The sequence below is a fragment of the Salmo salar genome, chromosome 09 (genome assembly GCF_965601325.2).
Source record: "Salmo salar chromosome 09, fSalSal1, whole genome shotgun sequence".
Lineage (NCBI taxonomy): Eukaryota > Metazoa > Chordata > Actinopteri > Salmoniformes > Salmonidae > Salmo > Salmo salar.
Window position 1 is genome coordinate 76,150,720 of NC_138299.1, and position 20,538 is coordinate 76,171,257.

Here is a 20,538-nt window from a genome sequence, read left to right on the forward strand (position 1 = left end):
CACACACACACACGCACAGGCACAGGTCAGGGCGCCATAAAGAGCCTGTCGGAGAGGACTAAAGGAAGATGAGTTATGCGCTTGAGTTGTCTGTGACCTGTGACACTAGTCCATGTGATATCACTGACTGGAAAAAGCCTATGGGACTGTTAATTCCTGTCCATTCCAATGTAAACCTGGATAACACCGTTGTAAACATGGATAGCACCGTTGTAAACCTGGATAACACCGTTGTAAACCTGGATAACACCGTTTTCAACGTGGATAACACCATTGTAAACCTGGATAACACCATTGTAAAGCTGGATAACACCACTTTAAACCTGGATAACACCCTTTTAAACCTGGATAACACTGTTGTAAACTTGGATAACACCATTGTAAATCTAGATAACAATGTTGTAAACCTAGTTAACACCGTTGTAAACCTGGATAATACCGTTTTAAACCTGGATAACACCACTGTAAACCTGGATAACACCGTTGTAAACATGGATAACACCATTGTAAACCTGGATAACACTCTTGTAAATCTGGATAACACCGTTGTAAACCTGGATAACACCCTTGTAAAATTGGATAACACCATTTTAAACCTGGATAACACAGTTTTAAACCTGGATAACACCATTGTAAACCTGGATAACACCGTTGTAAAGCTGGATAACACCCTTTTAAACCTAGATAACACCATTGTAAACCTGGATACCACCGTTGTAAACCTGGATAACACCATTGTAAATCTAAATGCCAATGTTGTAAACCTAGTTAACACCATTGTAAAGCTGGATAACATCACTTTAAACCTGGATAACACCCTTTTAAACCTGGATAACACCGTTGTAAAGCTGGATAACACCCTTTTAAACCTAGATAACACCATTGTAAACCTGGATACCACCATTGTAAACCTAGTTAACACCATTGTAAAGCTGGATAACATAACTTTAAACCTGGATAACACCCTTTAAACCTGGATAACACTGTTGTATACCTAGATAACAGCATTGTAAACCTGGATAACACCGTTGTAGACCTGGATAAGGATAACACCGTTTTCAACGTGTATAACACCATTGTAAACCTGGATAACATCATTGTAAAGCTGGATAACACCATTTTAAACCTGGATAACACCATTGTAAACCTGGATAACACCCTTTAAACCTGGATAACACTGTTGTATACCTAGATAACAGCATTGTAAACCTGGATAACACCGTTGTAGACCTGGATAACACCCTTTTAAACCTGAATAACAATGTTGTAAACCTAGTTAACACTGTTGTAAACCTGGATAACACCGTTGTAAACCTGGATAACACCACTGTAAACCTGGATAACACCGTTGTAAACCTGGATAACACCATTGTAAACATGGATAACACCGTTTTAAACCTGGATAACACCGTTTTAAACCTGGATAACACCATTGTACACCTGGATAACACCATTGTAAAGCTGGATAACATCCTTTTAAACCTGGATAACATCATTGTAAACCTGGATACCACCGTTGTAAACCTGGATAACACCATTGTTAATCTAGATAACAATGTTGTAAACTTAGTTAACACCATTTTAAAGCTGGATAACATCCCTTTAAACCTGGATAACACCCTTTAAACCTGGATAACACTGTTGTAAACCTAGATAACAGCATTGTAAACCTGGATAACACCATTGTAGACCTGGATAGCACCCTTTTAAACCTGAATAAAACCATTGTAAACCTGGATAACACCGTTTTAAATCTGGATAACACCGCTGTAAACCTGGATAACACAGCTGTAAACCCTGATAAAACTGTTGTAAACCTGTATAACACCGTTTTAAACCTAGATAACACTGTTGTAAACCTGGATAACACTGTTTTAAACCTAGATAACACCATTGTAAAGCTGGATAACACTGTTTTAAACCTGGATAACACCATCTTAAACCTGGATAACACCCTTTAAACCTGGATAACACTGTTGTAAACCTGGATAAGACAGTGGTACCAATCACAGCAGTCCTTTCAGCTGTACAATGTCTAATACAATCTCCCCCGCCCCTTTCCTCTCCTCCCACCCCTCCCCTCTCTCGATCTCTGGCCTTTTCCTCTCTTTCTCTATCTCTCTCTCCCTCCCTCCCTCCCTCCATCCCTCCCTCTCTCACCTTGTTACTGTAGTTATAGGTGGTTAGCTGCTATGAGAGCCCAGACTAACTGCCTTTGTTAGCAACACCGCTTTGTGCCTGTGTTTCTGTCTCTCTCTCCCCTTTCTCTCTCTCTCTCTCTCTCTCTCTCTTTCTCTCGCTCTCTCACTCTCTCTCTCAGGGGCCACAAGGAACTCTAAGTTTCCATTCATGCTTCTCATTATCGGGGCATGTTGGGGTTTTTATGGGGCCTTGTAAACCCCTGAATTACAGCACTTTAAAATGGATCCTGACACTATTATGTGACCGTGCTTATGGAAAAGCCTTTCATTGCTGGACCGAGGACTTAAAATGGTGGACGACAAAAGAGCATGACTTGTTAATTATTTTTAACAGCCGGATAAAATGATTATGAACTAGGTAGGATACACAAATGACCAGTACCAGAAATGTTACATAATAAAATTACTTCCTCTTTGGGAAAATAACATGATGTCTTAGAGGAACAATGAAACATGTGCATAACAGACAAAATCGTATGTGTAATTGTTTTTGTATGGGAGAAGTTTTCCATCTTACTTTATTAAACAAATGAAAAACAAATTAAGTTGAATTATGGTTCAACATTGATTTATGAGGCATCACTTCCTTTAAGATGAGGGTAATAATGTAAAACACAATCCTTTCAAATAAGATACTTAAAATTCAACAACACTAGATATTCAATAATGAAGATAATGGTAATGGAAATCTAAATTGTAATTAGGGTTGCACATTTTGGGGAATATTCAGAGATGGAAACTTTCCGTGGGAATTTAAGGGAATATATGGGAGTTAACCCGAATATATGGGAATTAAGGGAAATATATGCAAATTAATATTAATACCATTTAAATGTAGATGTTTTTTGCATTGTTATATTTACCATATCACATGGAGACAGAAACATAAACCTTTTACCTTATCATAAGTAGACATAATTGCAAATTAGTAAATCCTTCCAATAGAAATAAAAAAAACAATTTAGTTACGAATTGAACTTTAATTAAATGAGTTGACACTTCACATCGGATGATTTCACTGAACAACAAAAGAAAGGAAATATTGAATGATCTCCAATGATCCAGCGCATCTCCCAAAAACATTTTCAACATACATCTGTAAAGCTTTGGTGATGTTCCTCTCAGGCTTCCATGTCTTCTTCATGGACCTCCTCAATGTCCACCTCTTGAACATCAGACTCTGAGACCTCATCTTCACTGTCACTTTCCAACCTTGTTGAGGATGGCTCGTTGTCGGGCTCAAAAAGCCTCAGATTTGCCCCGATGGCCACCAATTTTTCAACCCTTGTATTGGTCAGTCTGTTGCGTGCTTTGGTGTGTGTGTTCCCAAACAAGGACCAGTTGCGCTCTGAGGTGGCTGATGTTGGTGGGATTTGGAGGATGATGGAGGCAACAGGGGAAAGAGCCTCAGATCCACAAAGTCCCTTCCACCAGGTGGCTGATGAGATATGTTGGCACGACTGCCATATTGCATCTCCATCCCAAAGCCCTTGCTTGGAAGTGTACTTTGCCAGACTGCCAAGAACCTTGCCCTCATCCAGGCCAAGGTGGTGAGACATGGTAGTGATGACACCATAGGCCTTGTTGATCTCTGCACCAGACAGAATGCTCTTGCCAGCATACTTGGGGTCCAACATGAACGCTGCGGCGTGTATGGGCTTCAGGCAGAAGTCTTCACGCTTTTTGATGTATTTCAGAACTGCAGTTTCCTCTGCTTGGAGCAACAGTGAAGTGGGCAGGGAAGTACGGATTTCTTCTCTTATATCCGCAAGCAGAGTCTGAACATCAGACAGGATGGCATTGTCCCCCTCAATTCGTGCAATGGCTACTGCTATAGGTTTCAGGAGTTTCAGGCTGCTTACCACTCTCTCCCAAAATATATCATCCAGGAGGATCCTCTTGATGGGGCTGTCTATTTCGGCAGACTGTGATATGGCCATTTCTTGGAGAGAGTCCTTCCTCTCCAGGAGACTGTCAAACATGATGACAACACCACGCAAAAGGGTGTTGCTGGGCAGCTTCAATGTGGTGCTCTTATTCTTCTCACTTTGCTTGGTGAGGTAGATTGCTGCTATAACTTGATGACCCTTCACATACCTAACCATTTCCTTGGCTCTCTTGTAGAGTGTATCTGTTGTTTTCAGTGCCATGATGTCCTTGAGGAGCAGATTCAATGCATGAGCAGCACAGCCAATGGGTGTGATGTTAGGGTAGGACTCCTCCACTTTAGACCAAGCAGCCTTCATGTTCGCAGCATTGTCTGTCACCAGTGCAAATACCTTCTGTGGTCCAAGGTCATTGATGACTGCTTTAAGCTCATCTGCAATGTAGAGACCGGTGTGTCTGTTGTCCCTTGTGTCTGTGCTCTTGTAGAATACTGGTTGAGGGGTGGAGATTATGTAGTTAATTATTACTTGCCCACAAACATTCGACCACCCATCAGAGATGATTGCAATACAGTCTGCTTTCTCTATGATTTGCTTGACCTTCACTTGAACTCTGTTGAACTCTGTATCCAGGAAATGAGTAGATAAAGCATGTCTGGTTGGAGGGGTGTATGCTGGGCGAAGAACATTCAGAAATCTCTTCCAATACACATTGCCTGTGTGCATCAGAGGTGAACCAGTTGCATACACAGCTCGTTCAAGACATTCATCAGCATTTCTCTGACTACGTTCCTCCATTGAGTCAAAAAAACTTCTGATTCCAGGAGGACCATGAGCTGGTGCTATCGATAAGGTGTCTGATTCGTCATTTTCACCTCGAATAGAAGTAGAGGGACTTTTGTCAGAGGTTGATTGTTGTGAGCGCTGAGGGAACTTTATGCATTTGGCCAGATGATTCTGCATCTTTGTTGCATTCATCACATATGATTTGGCACAGTATTTGCAAATGTACACAGCTTTTCCTTCTACATTAGCTGCAGTGAAATGTCTCCACACATCAGATAGTTCCCGTGGCATTTTCCTGTAAAGATTAGAAAAAAATTCTGGAGATTTACTGGAAGGTTTCCGACCCTTTGCAACCCTAATTGTAATAGTAAAAATTTACTTTTTATTGTGATATATAACATTATTTATCAAGAACAAAAATGAAAAGTAATTAGGAAGTATTGCTGCGCAGAGAAAAGTAATTTCTAAATTATTACAAAGGCAAAAAGTAGAGATATTTTATGATTTTATCATTACACAGACACAAACAGATGAATTGTATTTCCAATGTTCACTGGTATATAAACATGGAAATACAGTAGATATAATTACACTTTAGTTCATTTACATGCGTGTGTTCGTGCATGCATGCAGGTGTATGAGTAGACCTATGTGTGTTGGTACATATGCATGTATATATTCTCTGAAGGTCATACTGGGCTGAGTAGAGGCAGGACCAGGCTGTTGGTCGTCAGAGCAGAGCGGTGGGTCACAATAAAAGGTGTCAGCCAGTCAAAACAGTGCCCGTTATTCCAGCCTGGGCCCAAGTGGCGGTGAAGAGGCTCTTTTCAAGCGCCCTTAATGTGGTAAAGAGATCTCCTTCACAATTGGGACACTCCAAGAGGCCATCCCCGGCAAACAGGCGAAAACAAACACCTCCCACCCCCACCACCCCTCCAGCCTCCACCCAGCCCACTAATTCAGACCTCATGTCCCAGTGTGCACCACTGGAGGCCCAGCCACCAGCAGACAGAACCAGGTGATCCCAAATGAAACACTGTCTCCTCACAACTTCACAACACTTTCAACTGCTATGAGAGATGTTCTACTCAAAATAACGATTACTGCTGGCACTGCGAAGCCACATGATCACCTTGGCAGTGTCTGGAAATGTTACCTACATGGTTATGAAAGTTAGCAGTGTGGTGTGGTTCACAGAAGATATTAAATGCATTGCGATCTGCTCCAAAACGGCACCCCTCCGAATTCATACAGATCTTCCCAGTGTCAACATTTACTTTCCCCACTAACCCAACTTTCTGTGTGCACTGATACACCATTGTTATTACAACTGCACTATTATGCACGGTATATTCCTGGCTATGTTCTAAAATCAACATCTAACTTATCCATCCTCCTTTCACTCTAACCTCTCTGTCTACAGTCAGGGCACAACATCACTGTATAATTTAGAAGAGTATTTTCTCCTCTCTTTGAAAAGGCCTAGTCTTCCTGTTCCACACAGTGAGCTGGTTCACTGGAGTTCACTGGGGTGACTTCTGTGGGTCCACATGGGGCCATGGTTATTTTGTGGAGGAGAGAGGCTTTGAATCCATCTTACCAGGCAGAGGCTGGGGCTGGGGCTGGGAGGAGAGGAGACAGCCTGAGCAGTAGCAGCCCAGCTGGCCTAGTGACAATTTGGCTGACAATGGCAGGAGAATTAGCACTCACGTTTACAAGCACCACCTCAAATTACTTCTCTCTCTTTCTCTGCCACACTCACAAAAGAGAAAGAAAGCAAGTTGAAAGTGAACTTTATAAGACGGTGCAGAGGCCAGACATTGTCGGTAATAAGTAAAGGTTGCCGGGATCCAAATCCATAATTATGATCATAAAAGAACACAAATTAAACAATTATACTAGCTAGCTAACTCTCTCTCTCTCCGGCAGATCCCAGACTGGAATGGGACTCATGGGGCTTGACTGAATTCAAAGACAACACCATCTTCTTCTACCTCCTCTATTTTCTCCCTGCTCCTCCATCTCCTTCTTCTTGTCTGTTGAAACATGTGGTCAGCTGTTGTGCTTCCATGTGGTCAGATGATCAAAGCTTGGGAGCGTTGGTAATTGTCCCCCGCTGAAGCGCTGCCCTGGCTGGGATCAGGCTCTCAGCAGGTGGGGGGGACAGCCATGAGAACGGAGGGAGCGGGTGGAGGAACGTGAGAGGCCCTGCCTAGTAGAAATAAAGACTTCCTAAGGGCTGCTCTCTGACAACAGATCCCCAAAGGCATAGTGAAAAATGAAGCCTAGCTTCCCACATTAGCAGGGGTTGGAGCAAGGAGGAGAAAGGGGCCGCCGATGGGGGGGGGGGGGTTGAAGGGGAGAGATGGAAGCATAAGAGAATGGGATTATAATATTGGCTCAGAGAGGGGTGAGTGATGATTGTACACCACATTTTGCATCGGGGCTTAGAAGTCGGTCTGTGTCCAACGCCAGGGTTTTTCCAAAGGTGTTCTCTGAAATATGAATGCTGTGTTACTTCTCCTCGCAAACACACGCACACACACAACCAAATAAAGTCGGCAGTTGTTCTAACACAATACACACACACTCACACACAGATTGAAGCGGCGAGACGCATACCATGGCGGTCCTAGTGTTTACCTGAAGACCAGGGGGAGCTGTGAAAGCTCACAAGTCGGGCTACTTCACATGTATGTGGGAGCCCGCAAAACACTTTTCACTGCTGTCCGTCATTTTGATTGCCCAGCACGGCTCCCCCACCACGCCCCCACCCCTCGGCCAGATGGCTCTTTTTAACTGTCTGCGGGCTCTTGCACCTCCAGACTAAATCCCTGGGCTCTGGGCTGGGCTGGTGGGTAGAGGAGCTGGAGGGAGGGTGCGGAGGGGAGGAGAGGAGGGGAGGGGGGGGGATCTCTGTGGACAAATGGTTTCGGAGGTAGCAGAGCAAATAAAACGGATTAAGGGGAGTCTTTTCACAGACACTTCAAAACTACTTTGGAGCTCGTCCGCCGACCGCAGCTTCCCCCCACACATCCACCCCAGCCCCTGATAAGAGCAAAAAAAATCTGCCAATCACAGCAAGCTAGGGAGAATCTAAACTGTGTTCACCAAGGAGAGCTAAGACATATATATAAAAACAAACCAACATAGGGCACAAAATGCTTTTGGAACCCAGAGAAAGCACTAAGAAAAGGCTGGACTACTCTTCAAACCTCATGACATTACCTTTAAGAAATGTAGCAGATCCATTATGACCAACAGACAAGTGAGGCGATCTCAAAACCAACATAATCTTTCACTGCGGACGGAAGTTAATCAATACATTCATTTAGGATTTTTAAAAGCTTTAAATGTCTCTGTGTCCTCTGTTGAATGGTTCTGTTCAAGTGTAAGTGGACAGACTAAGTCCACGTAGCGTACTGTAAATAGGCCTGGGAATTTGTGACTCATAAAAAAAACACACACTGCACTGGATTGCCAAGCCAATCACTGAACATGGCTGATGTTGATTGCATGTGCTGTCCTTTCAAGTCTTGGTTATTGTTCTGAAGAATCGACAAATTGCACAATATCCACGGGCTGCTTTCCATGAACCACTAGGACACGGCTAGGAAAAGAGGTTAAAGCACATACTGTCCAATACGAACGTGACTCAGTTGTCACCTCTTGACTAATTCCAGCCAAAGGTTCGTTTTTGACTCCCCGCTGCGTCATGTCATTATGTTGCCTAGCAACGTGCCATGATTTATTTTTAGCGACACAAAAATTAAGATTCCCATTTTGTTAACACAAAAACACTTATGACTGTCTGGCATATATTAATTTGTATAAATTATGAGTCTAATCAAAAAGACAATTGAAAGAGGAAGTATTTGCATAAATTCTGTGACATTTTTGTATCTATTGCTCAATCTTACTGAATTGACTGTGCAACCATTGTCTTTGATGAAACACCTGTCATATTTTAGAGGCAGCGTTTAAAAGACGGAAAACAACATTCCGTAACATAAATAATGATTTACTTCTATCAGAAATAAAGACCCTGTAAATAAGGCCCTCGCTTGTCACACGTTATTGTTCATCCTAGTACAATACCTGACGGCCTGCTTCAAGCATTTCCCTCTCATCCCGTTCATGGACATGGCCCAGAGGCCTGGTGTCACTTTGCACCCAGGGCAGTGAGCAAGTGAACCTCCTCCTGATGACATGTCCCCATGCATGCAGGGACCTCTGCAGGGACCCGAGGTTCACTGGGATCACTCAATTAGTGCAGGAGAATGATCCTGCCCAGCCAGGACTGAACCCTGACACAGTACCTGCCAAACACTGTCAGGCTGCACTGCCACCAACCAGCCCGCCGTCTGTGTGGACGGGTGGGTGGGTGAAGGAGTGGGCGGGGGTGGGGGTGGGAGAGTGTTGGAATGGGGGGTTGGGGGGGGGGGTGGAGGGGAGGCGGTATGTTCCTGCCTGCCTTTTTCTTTCTGCCTCTCTACCTGCCAGGCTCTCTATTATTCGTTTGTCTGTCTGTCTATCCGTCTGTCTACCCATCTGTGTGCATCCTGCCATCCTAACTGATTGTCTGTCTCTCCTGTCGCTCTGTGGATTATTGTGTTCTTAGCTCCCCAATGACTGTGCTTCAATGCATTTTTACAGATCCTGTGCTATTCATGCGGAAATAAATATTTCCTACAGTGTTCATGCTTTAGTGCTGATGGTGTACAACTTAAAGAAAGAGAGTCAGTCAGTGGAGATAGCAGGAGTTTAATTAGCATGTTCTCCTTGATAGGTCCCCAACCCCAGCCAACAGATATAGGCCAATAGTAGGAAGAGGCACTGCAGTCTGCCTTTGATTCTGGAGAGAGATAGTAAACACACAGACACAAACTAGACACACACGCTCAAGTGTGCATGTACACATAGACATACACATTTGCATGCACACAAACTCACACACACACACTCACGGCAAAGAAAACAACTACTGTCCTCGGAGTAGTGAAGAGCAGCGAAAGTAAGTGTGTGTTGTCTCAGATCCCATGATGAGGGATGGGTTCTAGGTGAGCTTCATTCTGACGGAGGGGGCTTCGGGGGCTCGATAAACTCCTTCTCTCTTTGTTGTTCTAGGAACGTATTCCCATTGCTGCCTCTTGAAGATCATGGTAACCTGCTGTCAGCCAGAGAGACGGGGGCCCTGTGCCATTAGACTTAGATGTGTTCTTGAATCAAGAATATGTCTAAAACAAGAACAACAACAACAATATCAGTCACTTCCTGGGAGGCACACGATCAAGGAGTAGCAGCTGCCTGTTGCTAGGGAAAGATGATTTATCTCACTATTAGTCTATTTCCTGTCTCTCTATTTCTCTTTTTTTAGAGACTATCTCAAAACTACTCAATTCAGCCTTGGGATGCAGTCCCAAACAAATCAATACAGTACTGTCTATATCTGTCCTCCAGGCTAGGAAATGTCTGTTGAGTAGTAGATACACACACACACACACACACACACACACACACACACACACACACACACACACACACACACACACACACACACACACACACACACACACACACACACACACACACACACACACACACACACACACACACACACACACACACAAGGAATATAGGTTTCCTCGAGACAATGTACTGGATATCATAACAACAATCAACTCTCTTACTCCCGATCCTATTAAGGATTCATTTGACCTCTAAAACTTTGCAGAGGCTCAGTGAGATGGAAGTCAGTGGAACACAACAGCTGGCACTACAATTTACATGAGAACACAGCAACTGCTGCAGCTGCCATCACTAGGCATCTGCCGGGTAAATACTGCTATGAAAATAAACATTCCTGCGAGGCCACATACACTATCTATCTCAGTCCATTCCTCAGGGGTAATGACATGCATTATCATATAAATCCAGGTATGCTAACGCCTTGCATTTCAATTCCAAGTTTGTTATTTTAGCGGTCCAACTTTCCAACTGCCCAATCACCAGTTTGCACTTCACTAATGGTGCCCTTTTGGTGCCCATTAATTGCCCAATGATGATCTTTACGCTCTTCAAACAGTCACACGTTGCCTTGTGTCCCGGTGGCTGACATCAGACTGGGAAAGGCCCTGACCCCAGCCCCTAGACAAGGAGGAGGAGAGTAGAAAAAAGGTCACCCTAACCACTGATCCCATGTCAGATGTTGTACCATCCTCTAATGCAGGGATCATCAACTACATTCAGTCACGGGACGATTTATTTCTTCAGCGGATGGTCGGGGGGCTGGAACACAATTACTAATCATTTGTAGACTGCAAATTGACCACAAGAAACCCAAACAGATATAATGTTGGATTAAAACATAATCATTTCAAACCTTGCTTACATTTGTATACGATCACCACTCTCTATTATGCGTGGGAATACTTTGGAACAGACTTCTTAAAATCACTTGGAGCTGATTTCTTGGTGTTTTTACAGTCTTTTATGTCCAACAATGGAAATAATAATAAAATAAAATCATAATAATTTTTGCTCAGAAAACTCAAATAAAACCACCCGCGGGCCAAATTCGGCACGCAAGCCGCCAGTTGGTGAACCCTGCTCTAATAGTTACTGATATGATCGGAGGTAGTGTAATCTGATCCTAGATCTATAGTAAAGAGCCTTCTAGTTTGAGCTAGGGGAAGGAGGAGTGGGCCTTGGTGCTGGGGGGAGAGAGGGCCGTACCACACCTGTGTGTGTTGACTCTACACGTCTAGATATTTGATTAGCTGTAATCCAATTGAGGGAGACGGCTTCCTGTTAAGCGAGGTGCAAAGGGCCTAAATAAACAGTTTACAGGACAAACACCAGCCAGTCTACAGCCCACTATGGCCCATTCCACCAGCAACAACAACATTGTCAAAGTGTGTGTCCTCTGCTAGAGCTTGACCCTTATGTCTGGTAGGTCATTTGCCTCGGTTGCAGCTGCAGTGCACTTTAGGAGCGATATGAAGGAGTTTGGTCTTACTAAAAGCATCATAGTAGGAGAGGGAAGGAAAGGGGGTGAGAGAGAAAGCACAGGTTGGGAGCAAAAGCTAATTTTGACATAAAAGCTTCTTATCGTATCTAACATTTTTCTTATTTTAGCCCAGCGGTGTTATTAAGGTTTTTAGAAATCACATTTTCAAGGAAGATCAAGAAAGGGTGACTAACGTGTTTTCAACTGCAAAACAACACAAATCGGTTGTTATTAGGTTATTACAATAGAGATCTGGTCGACTTTCATCAAAGCCTTTTCCTTTGCAAACACCAGCGAGTCCCAGATCCTTTGTTGTAAAGCTTTATGTCAAACGGGTTACAAACAAAGGGAAAAAATACTGGTCATTCTGTTTGGAGAACAATTGGTCGGCTCTCTGTAACAGTTGGTTCCTACAGAAGGCATGGGTTTAATGGGAATAAATAAAGCTGAATGGCCTAAATACACTGATGAGAAAAAGGCTGATAACCATGGCAACAGCCTCCTTTTCTAAATAGTTTATTGAGGCCCGAAGCACAGTAGGAACCAAAACGGTTTGGTGTGTCAGCCTCCCACTAATATAAGTAGACTATACCAACACCTCCACAACAAGGTCCATGTGATGCTCTGGAACAGATGTGTTTGTCGACTCTGTGGAGTTTAGACTCCCTGCCTCCCTAAAGCTGTGCCAGGCCTGTTACAAAACACAAACAGCTGGGTCTCCTGCTTCCCCATGTGCCCACCGACCAAATTACTGGCACTCACTGGAGGGGTACCAGGGATACACCAAGTCTGTGTGTGTCCGTGTAAGGAGTGTCTCAGACCATGCGTGTGGGTATAGGAAAGGCACAATGAAGGACGAGTCTCACACAACTATACTGTTCTCATCAGCGCAAATGTCAAAAGTCATGTCCTCCTTCCCTGTCACTCACTTACAGAAACAAAAGACCGTCAGCACTCTTTCTGAGGGTTTTCAGCAGACATGATGAATTCCAATATAATTGCCTACAATCTCATATTAATGGGGGTGGGAAAGCACATGCACAAGAACAAAAACATAGCCAAATGTCAAATGGAGAGATGAGACAGACATGGGGGTAGGAATAAAAAAAGAAAAATGAGTCGAAATGAAATCTAAGTTCTTTATGTTGACCTCCATAACCGTGGCCTCGCAAGCATGCTTCATTTCTGTCTTAATGCTTTGCTCAACCATAAGGTTTGTTCTCATTTCTCATTTGAATTTCTACCTTGCCATTGTTTGTTTCTAATTCTCTCATTATTATCTTTGGCCTACCATGTTTTTAGCTTATTCAAAACGTCAAACTTTCTGAGATGGAACTCTGTTATATTCATTCATCGTTTGATCATTAAACAGAGCCGCGGAACTGTCCTCTATCAAATAGACTTCAGCTATCGGTCCAGATCATCCGACATACGAGAGAGAAAAAAATGAAAACATATTTTCAGACATTTTATGCCGCTTTGCTGGAACTCTTAGCTCTGTCTACATCGCTCTCTTGCGTTCTGTAAATATAACATGTTTATTGAAATAGCGCTGCCTGACTCCTCTTTACTGCGCTGTGCCAGTCAAGTTGAAATAGGTTAGGTGTCATCTCTCACATCACGATGTTGTCACCATCGACCATCATCCTCAATGGCAATACTATTGTAATATCGCCCGACCCTAATGACAACCATGCAGCATTTAATACCACACTGCATCTAGAGTGTTCTCTAGCCAATCATAGCTGACCCCTCAATCATAGCTAACCACCAACAAAGAGAGCCAAACGGTCCAAACGGTCTCCAAACCCAGTGAATCATCTTCAAACTTTCTCTACAAGCCCAAACATCAACTCAGATCAAAGTGCTAAACACATATAATTGCTGTGCTTTCTCCATGGCTCAACATTGTCAATGTCCCTGTCATTTGTAAACACATGTAGTGTTGCCACTAATCCTCTATCAGCGTCGACAATCAACTTGAAACAGACACAGCTAAGGGTTAAGGAAGTAGTCATTGTTTTAATAGAGAGAGAGCTGCTACAGTGTACCCTGTAGTGGCGCTCCAGTGGAGATGCAGCGATGGGTGGCTGAGCCAGTCCAGATGCCCGCTGACGGACCAACTTGCCTGAGAGACGCCCGAGCTGTCTGGGGCTTCTGACAGCGCTCTTCATCACCACACTCACCACACACACACTCCCTCCACATGCCATCTGTGACACACACACACACACACACCCACACCAGCAACACCCACCAATCAACCAGCAGCAGCAGAAAAGCGGGGAGACACGTTAGCATCATGGCTAAGACCGCAGCTCTGCTGACTGCTGACAGGCGTTAAAGAGAGATAGAGAGCGGGAGGGAGAGAGTAAGGAGGGAGGGAGACAGAGTTGCTGAGCCAGATGGTCGTCCTAAGCTAAGCTAAGCGCTAAAGATTTAGCTGCCAGAAGACAGCCGCCTTGGGCCGCTCTGGTGCTGCCGTGTGTGAGACTGCTGCTGTGTGTGTGTGTGTGGTGTGCCCGCGTGCCTATTTGCTTGCCTCTGTGTCTGTGTGTGTGTCATAGTGTGTGTCGTGTTTGGGGTAGTGTGTGTGTGCCGTGGCGTGGTGCTTGTGGCGTGTAGGGTCAGCCCTCTCTGGCGGTGCGCGGCCCTGCACTTGCATCAATTACAGCGGATGACGGTGACAGCTGTAATTACAGTGCTGTAAGTGTGATTAACCAACGGCTCTGTCATGGAGATCAGCAAGCCACCTATTTCATCTTCAGCACCCCTCTGACCATAGCCGCGGGAAGAAGGGGTGCTGAGGGTGCTGCAGCGATCTCCAAAATTGGGAAAGAAAATCGAAAGAAAAACGAAATATAAAAAATGGTGCCGTTTGTTTTTCTTCACAAAAGTAGTGCACTGGGCCTTTACTAGTCCTGTATTAGCTGACTGATACAGCCCTCTGTAGCGCGGGCTACATCGTTAGGGCAGAGAGCATGTTTTAAAAAAGATACATGTTTTTATTGTCAGCAGATAGATGCAGTGAAATGTGTTGTTCTAATGAAGATCTACAACAGTAAGTAAATGGCAGTATTAGACTGAAGGTCATTCTGTGAGGTCATTCCGTGAGGCTCTCCATGTTTATTAGTTGCTCATTCAACATACAGTATTTGTTGCTACTTCACTCAATGCCGTTTTAACAGTTTCCCCTCCTAACTGTTTTACATTCCCTGAGATCAACCAGAAATGTTTTCTTGGCCAAATATTTTCATAAAAAGCCACACGTGGTTTCTCGTTTCTGCATCATCAAATTTTGAGGAGGAGTAGGGGCGCTTCGGTGCAGCGGACAGCAGTGTTCCGGAGCGCACAGAGCTTCGCTCCGCCACTTCTCACAATGGTGCTTGTTTTGTAAAGTTAGATCAAAGTTGAATCAATGTCTTGGAAGATTCATTAGTATTCTACATAACAGAACCAAACACAGTATAATAGTATAGTATAACGTTACTGTTACACCAAATACACCACCTCATTTCTGATGAGATTTTAGGACCTTCAGCTGAATAGTCAAAAAGAAAATCAAATGTGGCCAAAACGCAACAGCGCACCCCACTAGGCAGGGGGTGGGGATGGGAGGGTGCAGCCAAATGTTTTTATTCATGTATGCTACACTGTCCCGCAAAATCATCCTGCCGTCCCACATTTGTGAATTTTAAATATGGTCACCCTATCCCCCCACTCTACCTCAGCAGGGAAAAGAAGCCAGGAGGAAGGCTGAAGTGAGAGGGGGGTGGAGGGGGGTAAATCGCCACTAAATACATAAATAGGTGTGCATATACATAGAGACACACACACACCCTCTCCTGCGTCGGTGAGCTCTCCTGCTGCTCTGTGGGATAAGGGCAGCTGCATCAAGCTCCAGTGTTATTATTTTCATAATAACGGATGGTTTGGTGGAAGATTAAACCAAACCTCTTCAGGAGACTGGTGTTTTATCCTGCCTCTAGTGAAAATGAAGCACATGTAAACCAATATCATAATACATTGTGAATACCTTCTATCATCTTAGTGGCAAACCATAATCACAAGTTCCTCTTTAGCCTACTCTAGCATCCAGCTTTCATCAATAATATCCCTAATCACTGTTTGTACTGCAACCGTGATACCACTGAACAGTCACACAAATCTAATGTGATGAAGTCAGTGAATCGATTGGAGATGCCAACTCGGATATGACATTAATATTTAACGATTTGTCTGGGCCAGGCAAATGCATTCCGTGATACCTTCAGGGAATCAAGACAGTGCAGATTTGTTCATAGAGGATAAGAGTTATCTCGCACAGATGAGCTGCGCAGACACACACACTTGCAGACACACACACAGCCAGACTCGCTCCGGCTCATAAGCTGTAACCCATCCAATATGCGTAGCTGTCGGGCAGCGCTCTGGAAAGCCATTCTAGACAGCCCAGTGAATCCTGCACGCTACCCTCTATTCAATCACAGCCCTCCCTGGCCCAACCCGTACAAGTGGACCAATCCGGTGCACCAGACACTGCCCCCCCCACCCCCCATCGCCACACACACATTTAAAGCATCCAATCCAGCTGTGATTACTGGCCAGGAGCCAAGCTGTCGTTCTGGCCGGGGTGCGGCATGAATGGCAGGGAGATGTGGGTGTGTGTCTGTGTGATTGGTGGGGGGTGGGATGGCTTTCCCAGATACAAATCGAAACACATCTGAACTCTGGTAGTAGATAGCGCCTCGGCAGCACGCGAGACAGACGGAGATAGAGAAAGGGAGGGAGACACAGAGAGAGACAGGGGGTTACTATGCCAGTGTGTGAGAGAGAGTGAGTGAGCGTGACTCTGGAGAGGAGAAGAGGAGCAGCCAGCCTGTGAATCATCCTCTGCTCACAAACATCTCTTGGCCCAGATCACAGCGATATAAAGCCTAGAAAGGCAGACTTACACTCTGTAAGACTCAGATTGGGATACATTCTACTTTGATCTGAGATTCTAGGTTATAAGTTCTAGGAGGTTGGATTTGACAATGGCAGTGTGATTATATGTTGGATAGATGTTCTGCTCCAATATAACTCACACATCTGTACACACACTTAAACACAAACACGGACACACACTTCTAAGACGAAGTTGATGTATGAGTGGTAATGAAACACAGTGGGGACTTACCTATGGTTCAACATGAGTAGTCTGTCCCAGAGACAACTGCCAGGAGTGTTATCCAGGTGAAGGGTCACAAGCCAGGGGAGGGGTCATACTCAAACCAGGGGGTAGAGAAAAGAGACATTCTGAAATAGGAACAAAGAAAAATACAAATAATTTTGGGGCCGCTTATATTTGTCATATTTCACACGTTAATATATGCATGTGTGAATTGGAAATGTGTTTATTGCATTTTCCAACTCTCCCTCAGAGACTGGAGCAATTATGTAAAGTCCCCATATTTGGGGACCCTATTAGATTTTTTTATTCAATTCAGTCTGGTATGAGAACGGTAGCCCCTATCTGCAAAAGCAGGGTGTCTGCGGAAAGATGAATATCTTGGCTATTGATCTGTGCTTTAAAAACTTTGCTGTGACTTACTACCATATATGGGCATACGAATGTATAAGGGCGGGCCGAGCCAATGACCTAATTTCAAGATGTCTGCTACCTACATTCCGGTTAGTGTTATGAAGCATAAACGAAATAAACACATAATTCATTGATACACACCGAAAGCCGGGACTCCACAGATCATGAGGATATCTTATTTGTCTGCCTGTGTCCTACCGTTAATGATCACCAGCTCCGTGAGTCAAAATGTTTATTTTACACAACGTTTTCACCAAACAGCAAACATCTTACAAGGTAAGCTTCGATTTGGTCTGTGTTTGAGCTCCAGCTACATTTGGGGTATCCAATGAATCCTTAGGTTGGTAGGAACAAATCTAGCCTTTTATCTGATGATGTATGACTTAATAGCAACATTGAATGTCCACCGAGTGACTATATCTTTGCACATCAGAAATATGACGTTGCCTGCTTATGCGCCATAGGCATCCATTACTCAGGGGATTGGCTACTATGTCACCTTGACAGTCTTGTAGCCAATGAGATACGCTTTCCAGGGATATGCAGTTGACCTGGGTGGGACAAAGCAAGGCCTAGAATCTTTTATGCGTAATGCGAACTATTGCTACTTGGCTCAGAGACGAGACGCACCGAGCACGCTACATTACATTGTAAATGTAATCATCGCTTTAATTTCATCGCTTTAGCATAAAAGATGGCTACTCAAGAGGGGGAAAAAGGTAAAAATGAAGAATATCGAACAGGAAGCTAAAAAGAAGGCACCTATGAAAAAGTACACAGAATAAAATACTGGTCGGATCAGGGGAGCGATTGTCACGTCCTGACCAGTAAAAGGGGTTATTTGTTATAGTAGTTTGGTCAGGGCGTGGCAGGGGGTGTTTGTTTTGTGTGTTTTGGGGTTTTGATGTGTGTTCTATATTTTCTATTTCTATGTTCATTCTATGTTCCCTATCTATGTTTTGTATATCTGTGTTTTGGCCTGGTATGGCTCTCAATCAGGGACAGCTGTACATCGTTGTCGCTGATTGGGAGCCATACTTAGGTAGCCCTTTTTCCACCTGTCTGGTGTGGGAAGTTGATTTTGCATTGTTGTTTGTAGCCTGCGAAACAGTTCGTTGTGTTGCTTCTTGTTTATTGCTTTGCTGGTTCACCGTAATCATTAAAATATGATGAACCCACGCTGCGCCTTGGTCTCACTCTAACGACGGACGTTACAGCGATTTGGACAATGAGGATTTTGACTCAGCCAACAAAGATTGCTTTCTAGAAGGATTGGATCCACTTTTAGATCTGTAAGTCAATTATTTTCAGGACTTTATATAGCTGATTTACTATATGTATTTAGTTTTATAAGTTGTCTGCTTTTTGTGCTTTGGATTTAGTTTACATAAGCCTATGTAACAAGTCATTTCAATGTTATATCATTCCAAAGTAGTTATTGTCTGTTTCATATTAGTTCACTGTTTGCTGTTCCTATGTTTCATCATTGGAGAGACCACTAAACTCTCATGGCCATTGTTTATTTGTGGCTCTCACCTCTGCCTTTTCTCTCAAGTGTTACTGTTTGCATTGTGTGTGTGCTTCACATCTTCTGTGAGTCACTGCACAGATAAAGTTTAGGCTTGGTGTTTTTCTTTACAGTTATGTCGTTTAGTAAATTTAGTCAACTGTAATTCTGGGTGTCTTACAACAATATATCCCTTTATTGTATTCACCACAGAGTGGAGGATGCAGAGGATTTGGACGATGACGTTTTGGAGCCACTCCTCCCCAGCAAGGTCTTCACCCCCCACTGCGATGCCAATATCCCCGTCTGATGGTTCTACATCCACTTTTCATAGACCTCTTGAAAAAGAAAATAGGGGCTTGTGGCACCATTCGTCCTAACAGAACTGGTTTCCCCAAGACCAAGGTAAACAACATGACAAAGACAGCGGAGAGGGAACAGGTTTTTTGTGCTCACCACACAGCATAAGGCATTCAATAACAACCATGTCTCAAGGAGGTTGAAAAAGGAAGAATGTCCCCATTCCTGTTTATGTGAAAGATGACAATGCCAGCATGGGGGGTGTCGACTTATCTGATGCTCTGATAGGCTACTACCAGGTCCTCCACAAGACCAGGAAGTGGTATAACACTTTTTTTCTACCACTTTGTGGATATAACAACCATGTTAGATTATTCCAGTGCCATTACATATTTGCATTCCCTAAATGCTATTTGTTCAGCATAGAAACACAATTTCTACAACACCAACCTCTCTCAAACATTGTGGTGGTGTCAAGGGACATACAGGGGATATCCAAGTGTTTTTTTTTTTCAACCTCTCCAAAGTGCCTGAACATTTAGCTTAGGCATATCCAATGTATTGGCCCCACATACAAATTAATTGTTTACAAAAAACTATAGAAAAGGAAGATATAAATAAAAGAAAATGGTAAAATGTCTTATCAAACACAAACTTGGTTAAACACGTGTCCTTCACTTTAAAAATAAGCAGAACTATTTAACTACACCTGGGATGTAAATGCTTTCATTCTCCACAAGCAGATGGTCAAAGCAAAAGGTCAAACCCCTCTCTCCCAGTTGGCCTTCTGAGAGCAGCTGGTGTTGGAAATGGCTGAATTGGGGGCCCAAAGCAATCCACAACCATCACAAGACCCCCACTCAAGGTGAGCGCCACTATCCAACACACATGACAAAAGGAAGAACTGCAAGCATTGCATAAAACACATTGGGGGGGGGGGGGGGTTGAAATGCCAGATCTTCTGTCTGAAATGCCAGTTCGCTTTTTGGTTCCTGGCAGAGAGGGACTGCTTCAAAGACTATCACGACATGCACAAGCTATGGTGAAAGTGAAATCTAATCATCTACACGTGGGATGTAAAACCAACATGAATGCCATTTGTAAAGGACATGTGTTTAACCAAGTCAGTTAAGAACAAATTCTTATTTACAATGACAGCCTACCGGGGAACAGCAGGTTAACTGCCTTGTTCAGGGGCAGAACAACAGATTTTGACCTTGTCAGCTCAGGGATTCGATCCAGCAACCTATCAGTTACTGGCCCAA

The 20,538-nt window shown here is 43.8% G+C and overlaps 1 long non-coding RNA gene across 1 annotated transcript in view; it reads right to left on the reverse strand.

Moving 5' to 3' along the window:
• LOC106611726 (uncharacterized) overlaps positions 1-20,538 on the reverse strand; it is a 49,040-nt gene that overhangs the window by 10,695 nt on the left and 17,807 nt on the right. Inside the window, exon 2 of the long non-coding RNA XR_001330148.3 lies at positions 17,062-17,180. This is a non-coding gene — a long non-coding RNA (uncharacterized LOC106611726). The remainder of the gene's footprint in view (positions 1-17,061; positions 17,181-20,538) is intronic.